Below are 15,310 nucleotides of genomic sequence, written 5' to 3' on the forward strand. Positions count from 1 at the left end.
GGCTTCTATCAGGTACTACTAACCAATCCTTGTGCTGCCAAATTCCAAGGAATAGACTCTTGGATTCACAAGACACACCTAAGAAAAGCACCAAACACTGACTAGAACTGCATATCATCTGGTGACCTGAAAGTAAATATTTTCTAGAATTGAAGCAGACAACATCTGATGAGACAGCTTTCCCAAGATATCCAGACTGGGCCTGTTGGAAGTTTGTCACTAAAGCTCTAAAGATGACTAATGCTTCAGATGATCTCCAATGTCTATGAACTTGATAACATAAGCACTTTAGATAAAAAGTGCCTGAGAGTTCTCCCTCCTGTTCCTTCCTTTTACTCAAATTGATCTTAATAGGTTTCCAATTTGTGCACTTGCCCTCTGATATAAGGTACTACCCAGGAAAAGTCTTTCCTGACATTGAGGGACAAAAAGCTGATCAAACTAGAAAACCTGACTCTTGATTAATCAAGCTTCCAGAGAAAGATCTTAGTCAAAAGGGGGAAATGTAGAAATTAATTAACAAAAACCTCAATTGAATAGAGTTAAGAGACCAGAACGGGGAGCTCTCATACCCTTGATGATAGCAGAGTCCAACAGGAAGAAGAAAGACTCCTCTTCTTTCCTGCCAAGGACTCAGCCAATGAAAAGCTATAGACTCTATCTTACTATAGCCCACCCAACTTCCTTTTTCTCTATAGAAGTATTCTCTTCCCTTACCATGTGGGGACTTGCACAAGGTTCACCATCCTTGCAGACCACAAATTGCAATTCTCTGCTGATTCTGAATAAACCCATCTTTTGTGGAGTAGTATCTAGTGTTCTATTTATTTCAGGTTAACAAGACAAGACACAGGAGTTCCCTTACAGCAAAAAATGGGTCACATGGTGTGCCAGTTATTAAGGTGTTAAGTTATTGTCTCTCAGCCCCAAACACACCCTTCTTTACTCTGCCTTGTGATACTGCTTTTGGGACTATGCAAGCTACATTTCTGCTTTGCCAGCTCCTTCCTCAAACAGGGGCTCTAGAAGGAGACTGGAAAGCTAGAGGAGAAAGAAGGCATTTGCTCTTTCCTGTCTGTTTCCTGAGGATTTCCTGTCTATGGCAGTTCCTGGTAAGCAAAGCTTCTTCACCCTGGCAGCAGCAGCAGTGGCCTCCTGCAAAAACATCTGAATGTTGTTTGCAATTTTTCCAGCACCTTCAAAATCAGTCTCAGAGGTAACAGCACCATCCAGCTGGTATCCCCTCAAAGGTTTTGAGTTTCAGTTCTACGGGGCCTCTTCTCTAAGTTTCTAAGTTTTAATGATTCCAACCATATTAAACTCAAATCTTCTTAAGAGAACTGGCTGTGAAGGGCTTAGTTGACTGACAGCACCAACTGAGGCCTCCACTGTGGCCCCACCACCACAATTGAGCTGAAGTCAAACCCCTAGGCCCCTACCTCTGCCCCTCTTATCCAAACCATGGTCAATTCCTGCTAATGCCTGGGCATGGTGTGGTACTAGTACTAGCCCATTCCTATGGGATGTGAGACTCCACTAATGGGCAACTTTGGCTGCGGACTCCTCACAATCCTGGTCGAAACTTTCTCAGAATTGCCCCTCTGTCTGAGAGTTTTCTGCCTCCTTTATTCACAGATATCAGACCTGTCCCAAGGTCTGAAAGCTCTTTCTGTCTACTTCTATTCCCTCCCTGTTTATCCCTTACAGGAATCTACCCCAGTAAACCTCTTGTACATAGAATCTCACCTTGGTGGCTGCTTCTCCAAAGACCTAACACAGAAGTAGTTGCAGTAGTCCAGGCAAGGGATGATACCATCTTGAAGGAGGAAATTGGCAGAGGAGATGAAGATAAGTGGGCAGATATTGCATGTATTGACATATATTACAATGAAATAATACACAACAACTGTCTGTTGTGTGATTAGATGTGGGGGAAGGTAGAATGCAGAGATTTTAAATTATATCAAATGGCATTGGACTACCATCTCTAGAGTCTTTGGATATAACTGCTGAAGTTTTGTTTTGTATTACAAAGTGAAGTTTCCTTTGGGATTCACTGAGGTAAATGCCTCTTCTCAAGATTTAAATCATGATAGATAATGTTCCAAGGGGAAATTGCATCAAAGATATGCAGGGACTGAATGGCCAGTTACTATATTAATATTGCTCTCCCTCACTCTTTATCATGTGTTCTTTCTTCCTGAATTATTTTATATATCTTCTATTTAAACAAATTGAAGTCATTTCTCATGACTCATTTGACTCTCTGCAGCACTCATCATCAATGATTTCTTACAGTTTCTTTGCCACTTGTCTTGTAGGACACACATTCTCGGTTCTCTTCCCACAACACTGGCTACAACTTCAGTTTATATTGCTGGTTGCTCCTTCTCTGCTTGACCTTTAACTGGTGGAGTGCCCCTGACTCAATCCTCAGCCTTCTCCTCCGTTTATACTCATTATTCTCACTTCCAAGGTTATTTTAGCCAATCCTGTGGTGTCAAATACCATTAATATGCTCATGAATCCCAAATTTACATATGAAACGCTGACTCCCTGACTTCTTCCCCAGCTCCAGGTTTGCTATCCAACTGACAATTCAACGACTCCATTTGAATATGAACTTTTGACTTCCCACTGACACTTTCCCCACTTCCTCTACAATCCCCCTCCTTCCCCCGTCTTCCCCATTTCATGAAAAGCACCTCCCACCCCCCATTACTGCTCCCTTTCCTTCCCTCTAGAGCCCCTAACAATCGCAAATCCTGATATATTTTGTCAGACCTAACCTCCCCATCACTTCCTGTCCCCTTTACTAGCTTTCTTTTTCTTCGTAGAACCTTTAACTATATTAATATTTGTGCATGTACACATGTTTTGTTTACTTTTGAAAAATCAAAACAAAAAAAGAGAATGTGAGCTTATCTCTTTGCTCACAGCAATTTCTCCAGTGCCTAGAACTAAACCTCACCCACAGTAGGAAACACAAACACTTGTCAGATTAATGAATGGCTAGGGGAAAAATAAACAAAGCAAGGAATCAAGGAAGAGCTCCCTTCTGCTTCAGATGTTACCTCGTTTTATCCCTTTAGGACTTACATTCTAAAAATCATTTCTTGCTTGCAAATGGAAGTACTAACTGATAAAGTTTCAGTTATTAATATATTAATATGAAGCTATTAATATAAAAATAGTAATTACTTTTTACTAATATTTAAAACCCATTTATTATATTATACTTCAGAGATATTATCTGCAAAACGAGTAAGGCAATAGATGCATTTCTATTTTCAGGACGCCCCAACACTTACCAAAGGCACTGTTTCCCAGAGAGCAATCAGCTTGTTTCCAATGAAATTAAAATCCACAACTTGAAGAATAAAAACCATATGATCATCTCAATAGATGCAGAAAAATCTTCTGACAAAATTCAACACCCATTTATGATAAAAACTCTCCAGAAAGTGGGAATAGAGGAACCCTACCTCAACATAATAAAGGCCATATATGACAAACCCACAACAAACATCATTCTCAATGGTGAAAAACTGAAAGGATTTCCTCTAAGATCAGGAACAGGACAAGGATGTCCACTCTCACCACTATTATTCCACATTCTTTTGGAAGTCCTAGCTATGGAAAACAGAGAAGGAAAAGAAATAAGGAATCCAAATTGGAAAAGAAGAAGTAAAACTGTCACTGTTTGCAGATGACATGACACTATACATAGATAATCCTAACAATGCCACCAGAAAACTACTAGAGCTAACCAATGAATTTGGTAAAGTCGCAGGATACAAAATTAATACACAGAAATGTCGTGCATTCCTATACACTAACACTGAAAGATCAGAAAGAAATCGAGGAAACAATCCCATTTACCATCACATCAAAAAGAATAAAATACCTAGGAATAAACCTGCCTAAGGAAGCAAAAGACCCATACTCAGAAAAGTATAAGATACTGATGAAAGAAATCAAAGATGACACAAACAGATGGAGAGATATACCATATTCTTGAATTGGAAGAATCAATATTGTGAAAATGGCTACACTACTCAAAGCAATCTACAGATTCAATGCAATCCCTGTCAAAATACCAATGGCATTTTTCACAGAATTAGAACAAAAAATTGTACAATGTGTATAGAAACACAAAAGACCCAAATAGCCAAAGCAACCTTGAGAAAGAAAAACAGAGCTGGAGGAATCAGGCTCCCTGACTTTAGACTATACTACAAGCTACAGTAATCAAAACTGTATGGTACTGGCACAGAAACAGAAATATAGATCAGTGGAACAGGATAGAAAGCCCAGAGATAAACCCACACACCTATAGACACCTAACATATGACACAGGAGGCAAGAACATACAATGGAGAAAAGACAGCCTCTTCAATAAGTGGTGCTGGGAAAACTGGATAGCTACATGTAAAAGAATGAAATTAGAACACTCCCTATCACCATACACAAAAATAAACTCAAAATGGATTAAAGACCTGAATGTAATGCCTATAAAACTCTTAGAGGAAAACATAGAACACTCTCTGACATAAATCGCAACAATATCTTTTTCAATTTGTCTCCCAGAGTAATGGAAAGAAAAACAAAAATAAACAAATGGGACATAATTAAACTCAAAAGCTTTTGCACTGCAAAGGAGACCATAAACAAAATGAAAAGACATCCCACAGAATGGGAGAAAATATTTGCAAATGATGAGACTGACAAGGGCTTAGTCTCCAAAATTTACAAACAGCTCATGTAGCTTAATATCATAAAAACAAACAACCCAATCAAAAAATGGGCAGAAGACCTAAATAGACATTTCTCCAAAGAAGACATACAGATGGCCAACAAACACATGAAAAATGCTCAACATCACTAATTATCAGAGAAATGCAAATGAAAACTACAATGAGGTATCACTTCACACCAGTCAGAATGGCCATCAGAAAACAATAAATGCTGGAGAGGGTGTGGAGAAAAGGGAACCCTCTTTTACTGTTGATGGGAATGTAAATTGATAGAGCCACTATGGAGAACAGTATGGAGGTTCCTTAGAAAACTGAAAATAGAACTACCATATGATCCAGCAATCCCACTCCTGGGCATATACCCAGAGAAAACTATAATTCAAAAAGATACATGCACCCCAATGTTCATTGCAGCACTATTTACAATAGCCAGGACATGGAAGCAACCTAAATGTCCATCAACAGAGGTGTGGATAAAGAAGATGTGGTACATATATACAATGGAATACTACTCAGCCATAAAAGGAACAATATTGTGCTATTTGCAGAGATGTGAATGGACCTAGAGACTGTCATACAGGGTGAAGTAAGTCAGAAAGAGAAAAACAAATATCATATAATATCACATATATGTGGAATCTAGAAAAATGGTGTTGATGAACGTATTTACAAAGCAGAAATAGAGACACAGACATAGAGAACAAATGTATGGATACCAAGGGGGGAAGGGAGGGTAGGATGGACTGGGAGATTGGGATTGACATATATACACTACCATGTATAAAACAGATAACTAATGAGAACAGACTGTATAGCACAGGGAACTCTACTCATTGCTCCGTGGTGACCTAAATGGGAGGCAAATACAAAACAGAGGGAATATCTGTCTACATGTGGCTGATTCACTTTGCTGTAGGGCAGAAACTAGCACAACATTATAAAGCAACTCTACTCTAATAAAAATTAATTTTTAAAAATCCAGTTTAAAAAAATGTTGAACATGTTCTTTTCCATTGCATTGCTCTTGGCTGTCTCTTAAAAGCAACCATCACCCCATTTTCTTAAAATGGATTATTTGATGATTTCTGATCAATGTCCTACAACTCTGAACTTCGCCAGTTATCATTTGTTGCGTGATGGAGTGTCTCAGTCCTCTTCCCTTAGTTGCACCCCAGAAATCCATATGGTGTACCTTTTAAAACACTTCTTCTTGACAGTTTGGTCCACACTAGTGCACATTTGATTTTTAAAGGCAAAACTACTTTTTTTTGGCACCACCAGTGCCCTGAGCAGATGAACCTAGCAGCTATGCCATGAACTGACTGTTCCAGGGATATTTGAAGGTAAAGAATTCTGAAAGCAAAAGTAGAAGGGTCTGTATGTTTTCCTGGCAAAAGATTTTCCTGAGAGAATTTGGATAAAATGCCAGTCTCTCCACTGCAAGCTTATGGGAGTGTCTGGGGGAAATAGTCAACCTTTATCACTGAGCTGTCAGAAAATCTTTAAAGAAGGATTTAAGGAAGAAACAACCAGACTCCTAACGAAGAAAAGTGCTTTTTTAAAAAAAATGTAGTTCCATCTTTGAAATGGAAAGCATTTTACTCAACAGAAATAAATTTACATGTTTAGCTTCTGCAGAAAATGATGGATGCTAGCTGAAATTGAGTGATTAAGAAACTATTAATTAATATGGCCTAGTGTTCTAAATACTTCCCTTAAATTCAACTTATTAAATAAAGAGACAAGAGTGTGTCTTTTGAGGCTTCCCTGGTGGTGCAGTGGTTAAGAATCCACCTGCCAATGCAGGGGACACTGGTTCGAGCCCTGGTCCGGGAAGATCCCACATGCCACAGAGCAACTAAGCCCGTGCACCACAAATACTGAGCCTGCACTCTAGAGCCCACAAGCCACAACTACTGAGCCCACGTGCCACAACTACTGAAGCCCACGCACCCAGAGCCCATGCTCCACAACAAGAGAAGCCACCACAATGAGAAGCCCACGCACCACAACGAAGAGTAGCCCCCACTCGCCGCAACTAGAGAAAGCCCACACAGCAGCAAAGACCCAACACAGCCATAAATAAATGAATAAATAAACGAATTTATTTTTTAAAAGGGTGTGTCTTTTATGAGAATAGCTTGTCCTGTTTATCTCATGCTACCTATAAAATATTAACTCACCAAAACTAAATGTATTCAGATATTAAAAACATCAAATAAATTTATAAGTAACTTTTTTCTCAACAGAAGAAACAAAGTTTTCTTTTAAAAAAATAGATATTTTGTGAATTATTTTAATTTCAGTTACATATATGTCATAGAATACAAATACTTGGGCTGAGAATATTACAGAGTATGAGATCTCTGATTTGATTTCGGATAGCTGAGGTTATTTATTTTAATAATTTACTTTGTCCCTGTAAACCTCCAACAAGACAAATATTATTTTCTGCTCTGCAAATTTTTTTTTTTTTTTTTTTTTTTTGGCAGTACGCGGGCCTCTCACTGTTGTGGCCTCTCCTGTTGAAGAGCACAGGCTTTGGACGCGCAGGCTCAGTGGCCATGGCTCACGGGCCCAGCCGCTCTGCAGCATGTGGGATCTTCCCAGACTGGGGCATGAACCCGTGTCCCCTGCATTGGCAGGCGGACTCTTAACCACTGCACAACCAGGGAAGCCCTCTGCAACTTTTTATGTCTATATGAATGGGAAAGTGTTACACCCTTAAAGTCAGAGCCTTGAGAATGGGCTGTCCTATATATTTCAGACTATAGGCAACATTCTTTTACAAAAAGTGCAGAGCAGCATAAATAAGCACAAGCAACAGAGCACAAAGGTTAAAGTAAAAGGAACATATCTAACATGGAGTCAGATTTGTCCTTCCCTATTATATTACAAAAGACAGAATTTTACTGTTCTTTTACATGCTTCACCTTCCTTTCCCCATCTTTTTCCCTACTAGCCACAATGCCACCAGTCCTGTCAATGTTTCTTGTGTTTCTTAAAATGAAAACCCTTCATCTAGTGCTGTGATTAACAGTGAATGGCAGTATGTCAAGCTTCCCCATTTGAAGAGAAAATACATTAGGATTGTACGGTTTTTCAGTCAGCCATCAAACAGAATAATTCCCTTAGGAAAACCAGCATTGCTTTGTTTTCTTCTTTTCCTTCTTTTTCCTTAAAGCACTTTGTATCACCATTATTTGGACAGAATATGTAAATTTTTCATTTAAACTTCTTTTTCTGTTTTGTAGTTCATGGCAGTTTCTCCCAAAAGGGTGAAAACGATGTCATTTGTGTCTCTTATCCATCACTTGGCATATTACAAGGACTTCATGAATACTCTGTCATGAAGACTTTTTTAAACTTTACTATTGAAAATCTGATTTGTACACATTTACCAAAGTAATTTAGAAATCCCAAAATCTTAGCAGTTTAATCAAGTATATTCTAGTATCCTCTATGGAAATACTGCCTGGAAATCCATTTTTTTAAATGGATCCTGCCACAAATGCCTGAAGTCTTTTTTTCCAGTTTCTACAGAAGTTTCCTCTTTCTTCAATCAAGTAAGTCTGACACGTACTCAGTATCCAAAGCCTTCCTTAGCCTGTGTTCTTTGGAAACACACAGCTATTTCTGACTGGATTCAATCCTAACAAAACTGAAATCTTAATAAAGATCTTAAAAATAAAAATCTTATAAAAAAAATCAGAGTAGTTACATAGGGGAAGACTTCATGTAAGACGCTTGTAGTAAATAGTCATACATTTTTCTCCCCCAAAAATACACATTCCCCCTTTCATAGTAATTTTTGAAATTGTTTTGAAAACTGCAATGAACACTCACAAAAATGTAAGACTATCATGCCTTTTCATTAAAGAATGCTAATATTCATATTATTAATAACAATTCAAAAGTTAGTAGCACAAAGCCACTGATTCAATAAACATGACATGGTCCTAATTGTCTACATTTGGAAACAATGTCTTTCTGAAGGAAAGACTTCGGAAGCATTATGGCAGTAAACACTGCTGAAAATAATTAAAGTTAATATTTGTATTAAGAGCACAGAAAGCATAAAGCTAACTTTAAAAGCTGAATTAGAATTAGGCATCAGTTAGATATGGAATCTCGGGAAGAACTTTTGTCACTTCCACACTGGCACAAAGTTACTGTCCTTCTCTCGTTTTTGTTTTTTTCTTTCCTTTCTCCTTATTCCCTAGAATTATATTCAATTCAGTAGTTTTCAGACTTAGAGATTTGACTGACCAGAAAAATTACCTTTTGTTGAGTGAAAATTGCCATGTTACTTCTGTGCTTCAACATGTGACATTTACCATCTCTTGTTCCAAAATTGTTCCAAGAATGTATCTATTGCACATAGCCTTGCAGGATAAAGATGGCATTCTCTCCTACCAAAGGCAGTCATGCTTGCTTTCCATTACAAAAGATTCAAATTCCCTAAACTCAGGATTCCTTTCCTCTCATGCAACTCACTGAATGTTCTAGTGTCATCAGGCCTTCTGTATATTTCCCTTAGGACTCAAGGAACTAATACACATGTGCTGATGCCCATGCTGCATGTTGTGTTATGAAAAATAAAGTCCTTTGTCTCTGAATGAGGAGTCTTTTGTCTTCTGCCAGCATCCATCAAACTATAACACACTAACTTATTAGCTTGCAAGTATAGTAAAATCTCAGAACCTTCAGAGTTCTTGACCATTTTTAAAAATACAGACCAAAATAATTGCCAACTCTCTTTTCCCTAAATTTTAATTTAAAAAATAAAAATTTCTACCATTTATCACCATCCTTATATGAAAGTAGTTAGAAAAGACATAATCTCATAATAAAGAACAGAGTAAGAAAATCTTGGTCAAAGACTGGTAACCTCTCAGACCAAAGACTTCTAGGAGTTTGGGCAACATCCTCCATAGTGCTGCATCAATTTCAACTCTGCAGGGAACTAAAATGTAGCACTTCTGCAAGTTCAGAAGGTTGTTAAGTAAAACCTGTTACCTTTCCTACAGGGAAACTGCACAGTTCTCACTAGAGCCTTTCACATTTCATGAAGGTAGCTTCTTGTAACAGTGAAGGAGGAAGACATGAGGACTGCCCAGAGATCAGGAAAGATGCTGGCTTCCCATCCATAAGGCTCGGTAGTCTCTGAGGTGGAAAATGGAGAGAAAACGCTATGAGGATGGAGCCTCCTGCCATCTCCATTGTCTACTGCAGTGGCAGAAGCAGGCAGTCATTCTGGGGAGCTACAATATCAGGTGGCAAAATCCCTCTGACTTCTGTCAAGTCTAACATTTGGTTACAAAGGAACAGCATCTGGAAATACTTTTCTACTGTATGGTGTTCCATATGGGCAGTCACTTCAAATATATATTGAAAAGCCAAAGCTTAAATCTATATCAACATTAAGGAAAAAGGAAGAAAAAAGAAAACTTGGCATAATTTTTGTTCTTAAAATAAGCATTCTATACTCTAAATCCTTAGAAGGAAGTTTGGAACATGTCTCAGTTACTCCATCTCTGCATACAAATTGGACTCAATTATCCTTTGGAACCAGTTAAAGAGCTCTTCAAATCAAATGAGAGTTCTTCAAATTTTGGCCATTAGAGCAAAAAATAAGGCAAAGCTTCCTTGTGGCAGCTCAGATCCTCCTTCACTGTCCTCTGTCTCTGTGCACATCATGTAGAAAATTCAATGTAAGGGATTTGAGTCACTAATAATGAAAAATGGTAGAGAAAACATCTAACTATGATCATGATTATCAACAATTGACTTGAAAAATCTTCTTTTAAACAGCTGACCAGATTTCAGATTCTTCAAGCTTGATAACAGCCAATACTTCCCATTCCCCTCAGCACACCACATTTTTCCTCTTATTAAAGAATTCTGAGCCCCATATAAGCACTATTTCCACAGCTCTAAGGTTCCATTCCACAGACAGGCAAGTGCTCTTTCAGGGGATAAAGTCTTGCTGCAGAAGTATTCATTTCCAGCAACTTGGCTCAGTAACTCTTTCCACTGTAATTGTTGTTCATGTTCCCGTGCTTAAAAACTCCCTAAGAGTCTGGAAGAAGGACAGAATCTTTGACTCTTCCAATATAAAGGATAAACAAGCTCTACATTGTAAAAATGTTGACTGGTTAACTTGGAGATAACTTCCTCTTTAAAATTCTTAAGATAAAGATTAAAAAGAAAAAGCAGGAAAGCTTCAGTGGGGAAAACTTTCTCTTCAAGGTTCCAAACTTCTCCAACATGGCTCCCTCCAGAACACCCTTGGAACTTCTCCAACCTTCAGCCTTGCTTTTCCCTCCATCCCTGCTGTCATCTCTCGATTCCTAAATTCCAACACTCTTCTCTCACCACATGACCTTGGTATTCGCTGTCCCCTCTGAATAACACGTCATTGGGAAGGTCATCTTATCCTGAAAGTCTTCCCTAGTGCCTGGGTTCAGGGTACTCTGGAGCCTGTTCTAGTTCTTCTATCTCACCCTATCATAATATGTGTGTGCTGTAATTGCTTGTTTCCCTTCCTTAATTTCCCCCTTGACAAGGCTCAACAAAGTCAGGGATTTTCCAGGAATTAATACAGTGTGTGACACCTGTAATCACTCAATAAATATTTGCTGAAGTAATGAATGAGTGAATTTTTCAAACCTTGCGTTTGCCTTTTGAGTCAAACTAAAATAAACCTGCTTACACTTAGCTGAATATAGTTCTCTTTAGGTTTTGAGGAGTTACAAAGTAATCAAGTCATATAATAACCTTGCTGTATTTCAGTGAAGAAATAATAGGTAGCTCAGAAAGTCAATATTAATTAAAATGATAAGTAAGGCAGACTCTGATTTGATACAGCACATGCTTTTCTAAATTCAACAGAATATAGGTAGAGCAGAAAGGGACATCCCAGCACAAAATATTCTTTCTTTCCTGCAAAAATATTTATAGTGAAGAGAATTCATATATAAACACAAGACAGTTTTAAATATTTCCATAAAACATCTTCATTAATCACAGACTTTTATTTCCAAAATATTAAAAGAATTTATTCATCTGTACTAAAGCAATATATGTAATATATTCTTCATTTTCTTATTTAAAAAGCAATTTACTCCTCAAAGAAAAGCATGTACTTAACTATGTTTATGTATATAATTTATTTGAAAGTAAAATTATATTTTAGAAAAAACTTGGTAAGTTTTAACCTAAAATAATAAAGAGTGTAGAAGCCATAAATTATGTTTAAATGATACTTTTATTATTCTAGATTGCTGACAGAAGTATCTATTACTTTTGATAACAGCAATATTCCTCATCATTTATTGTATATTTTATGTTTATAGAAGAAATCAGAGATCCAATTATTTTAGTTCAAGCTGCCATAACAAATTACCATAGACTGGGTGGCTTATAAGTGATGGACATTTATTTCTCACAGTTCTGGAAACTGGAAGTCCAGAAATAGGTTTCTACATGGTCAGGTCCTGGTGAGAGCTCTTTTCCAAGCTGTAGGTGCTGACTTCTCCGTTGGACAGCAGAGCACAGCAAGCTCTCTCCTGACTCTGATAAGGGCACTAACCAATTCATGGGGGCTCTGCCCTCATGACCTCATCTAATTCTAATTACCTCCCAAAGGCCCACACCTCCCAGTACCATCACATTGTTGGGAGTAGGGTTTCAACATATGAATTTTGGAGGGACATAACTATTCAACCCATAACAACAATTATTGAGCCAAGAAACATACTTGACACAATGAATAACAATTGAAGGTGGTTGTCGTTAAGACAATTGTTTCCATAGCTTTCCCCAAAATGAGTAATTCAGAAGGAAGATGAAATACAAGAAGGCTTCACAGAAGAGTTGTGACTTCATCAGGATCAGGTGAGATTCAGCAAAGTGGGAAGAGAAAGTCATTCTGGGCAGGGAAGTGGAGAGAGCCTTCTCTACTTCAGAAGCAGTGCAGTGTTCAGGGTGAGCTCTGAGGCCAAGGAGCTAGAGCCAGAACAGAGAGAAACCAGAAACATTCACATCAGGAGTTTGGGTTCATCAGAGAGACATTGAGGGTTTTTTTTAAAGAGTAAGACATATATGTGTGTGTGTCTTTAGTGTATTAAGAAGATTAATTTTCCTGTGGTTTACAAATAGATTGGAGATGGGAAAGATCTGGGAAAGAAAGGTGTAGTTTTTCCCAGGAACAGTAGAAAAGAAAAAGGAGAGAGTATATTATTGGTATAGAGGGAACATATCTCAACATAATAAAGGCCATTTATGACAAACCCACAGCCAACATCATGCTCAAAGGTGAAAAGTTGAAAGCCTTTCCTCTAAAATAAGGAACAAGAGAAGGATGCCCACTTTCACCACTTCTATTTAACATAGTGTTAGTAGTCCTAGCCACAACAATTAGACAAGAAAAAGAAATAAAAGGCATCCAAATTAGAAGGGAAGAAGTAAAACTGTCACTATTTGCAGATGACATGATACTATACATAGAAAATCCAAAAGTCTCCTCCAAAAATCTATTCAAACTACTAAATGAATTCAGTAAAGTTACAGGATACAAGATTAATGTAAGAAATTTGTTGCTTTTCTATACACTAATAATGAAATATCATAAAGAAAAAGTAAAAAGAAAAACCTCATTTAAAATTGTATCAAAAGAATAAAATGCCTAGGAATAAACTTAACCAAGGAAGTGAAAAACTTATACAATGAAATCTTTAAAACATTATGATAGAAACTGAAGATGATACAAAGAAATGGAAAGATTTCCCATACTCTTTGATTAGAAGAAGTAATAATGTTAAAATGGCTGTACTACCCAAAGCACTCTGCAGATTTAACAAAATCCCTATCAAAGTACCCATGACACTTTCCACAGAACTATAATAAATAATCCTAAATTTTATAAGGAACCACAGGAGACCCCAAATTGCCAAAGTAATCTTGAGAAAAAAGAACAAAGCTGGAGGTATCATGCTCCCTGACTTCAGACTATACTATAAACCTACGATAATAAAAACAATATGGTACTGGCACAAAAACAGACATAAAGATCAATGGAAGAGAATAGAGAGCCCAGAAATAAACCCAGGCACTTATGGTCAATTAATATATGACAAAGGAGCAAGAATATACAATGGAGAAAAGACAATCTCTTCAATAAGTGGTGCTGGGAAAACTGGACAGCTACAGTGTAAAAGAATGAGACTAGAACACTCCCTCACACCACATAAAAAAATTAACTCAAAATGGGTTAAAGGCCTAAGGGTAAGATCTGAAAACATAAAATTTTTGGAAGAGAACATAGGCAGAACACTATTTTTTTTTAAATTTTATTTATTTATTTTTTTCCGTGTTGGGTCTTTGTTGCTGTGTTGGGCTTTCTCTAGTTGCAGTGAGTGGGGGCTTCTCTTCGTTATGGTGCACAGGCTTCTCATTGTGATGGCTTCTCTTGTTGCAGAGCATAGGCTCTAGGTACGCGGGCTTCAGTAGTTGTGGCACACAGTCTCAGTAGTTGTGGCATGTGGGCTCTAGAGCGCAGGCTCAGTAGTTGTGGTGCATGGGCTTAGTTGCTCTGTGGCATGTGGGATCTTCCTGGACCAGGGCTCGAACCCGTGAACCTGCATTCACAGGCGGATTCTTAACCACTGTGCCACCAGGGAAGTCCCCCAGTTTCCATTCTTTTTTTTTTTTAACAGCTTTATTGGAGTATAATTGCTTTACAATGGTGTGTTAGTTTCTGCTTCATAACAAAGTGAATCAGTTATACATATACATATATCCCCATATCTCTTCCCTCTTGAGTCTCCCTCCCTCCCACCCTCCCTATCCCACCCCTCTAAGTGGTCACAAAGCACTGAGCTGATCTTCTGTGTGCGGCAGAACATTTTTTGACATAAACTGTAGCAATATTTTTTTGAATCTGTCTTTAAGGCAAAAGAAATAAAAACAAAATAAACAAATGGGACCTAATTAAACTTTTGCATGGAAAAGGAAACCACTGACAAAACAAAAAGACAACTTACCTATTAGGAGAAAATATTTTTAAATAACATGACCAATAAAGAGGTTAGCATCCAAAATATATAAAGAGCTCATACAACTCAATACCAAAAAACAAAAAACCCAATCAAAAAATGGGCAGAAGACCTAAATAGACATTTTTCCAAAGAAGACATACAAATGGCCAAAAAATCACATAAAAAGATCCTCAACATCACTAATTATTAAAGAAATGTAAATCAAAACTACAATGAGGTATCATATCACACCAGTCAGAATGGCCATCATCAAAATATCTACAAATAATAAACGCTGGAGAGGGTGTGGAGAAAAGGGAACCCTCTTATACTGTTGGTGGGAATGTAAATTGGTGTAGCCACTATGGGGAACAGTATGGAGGTTCCTTTAAAAACCTAAAACTAGGGCTTCCCTGGTGGCTCAGTGGTTGAGAGTCTGCCTGCCGATGCAGGGGACACGGGTTCGTGCCCTGGTCCGGGAGGATCCCATGTGCCGCGAAGCAGCTGGGCCCG

The sequence above is a fragment of the Hyperoodon ampullatus genome (genome assembly GCF_949752795.1).
Source record: "Hyperoodon ampullatus genome assembly, chromosome: 12".
NCBI lineage: Eukaryota > Metazoa > Chordata > Mammalia > Artiodactyla > Ziphiidae > Hyperoodon > Hyperoodon ampullatus.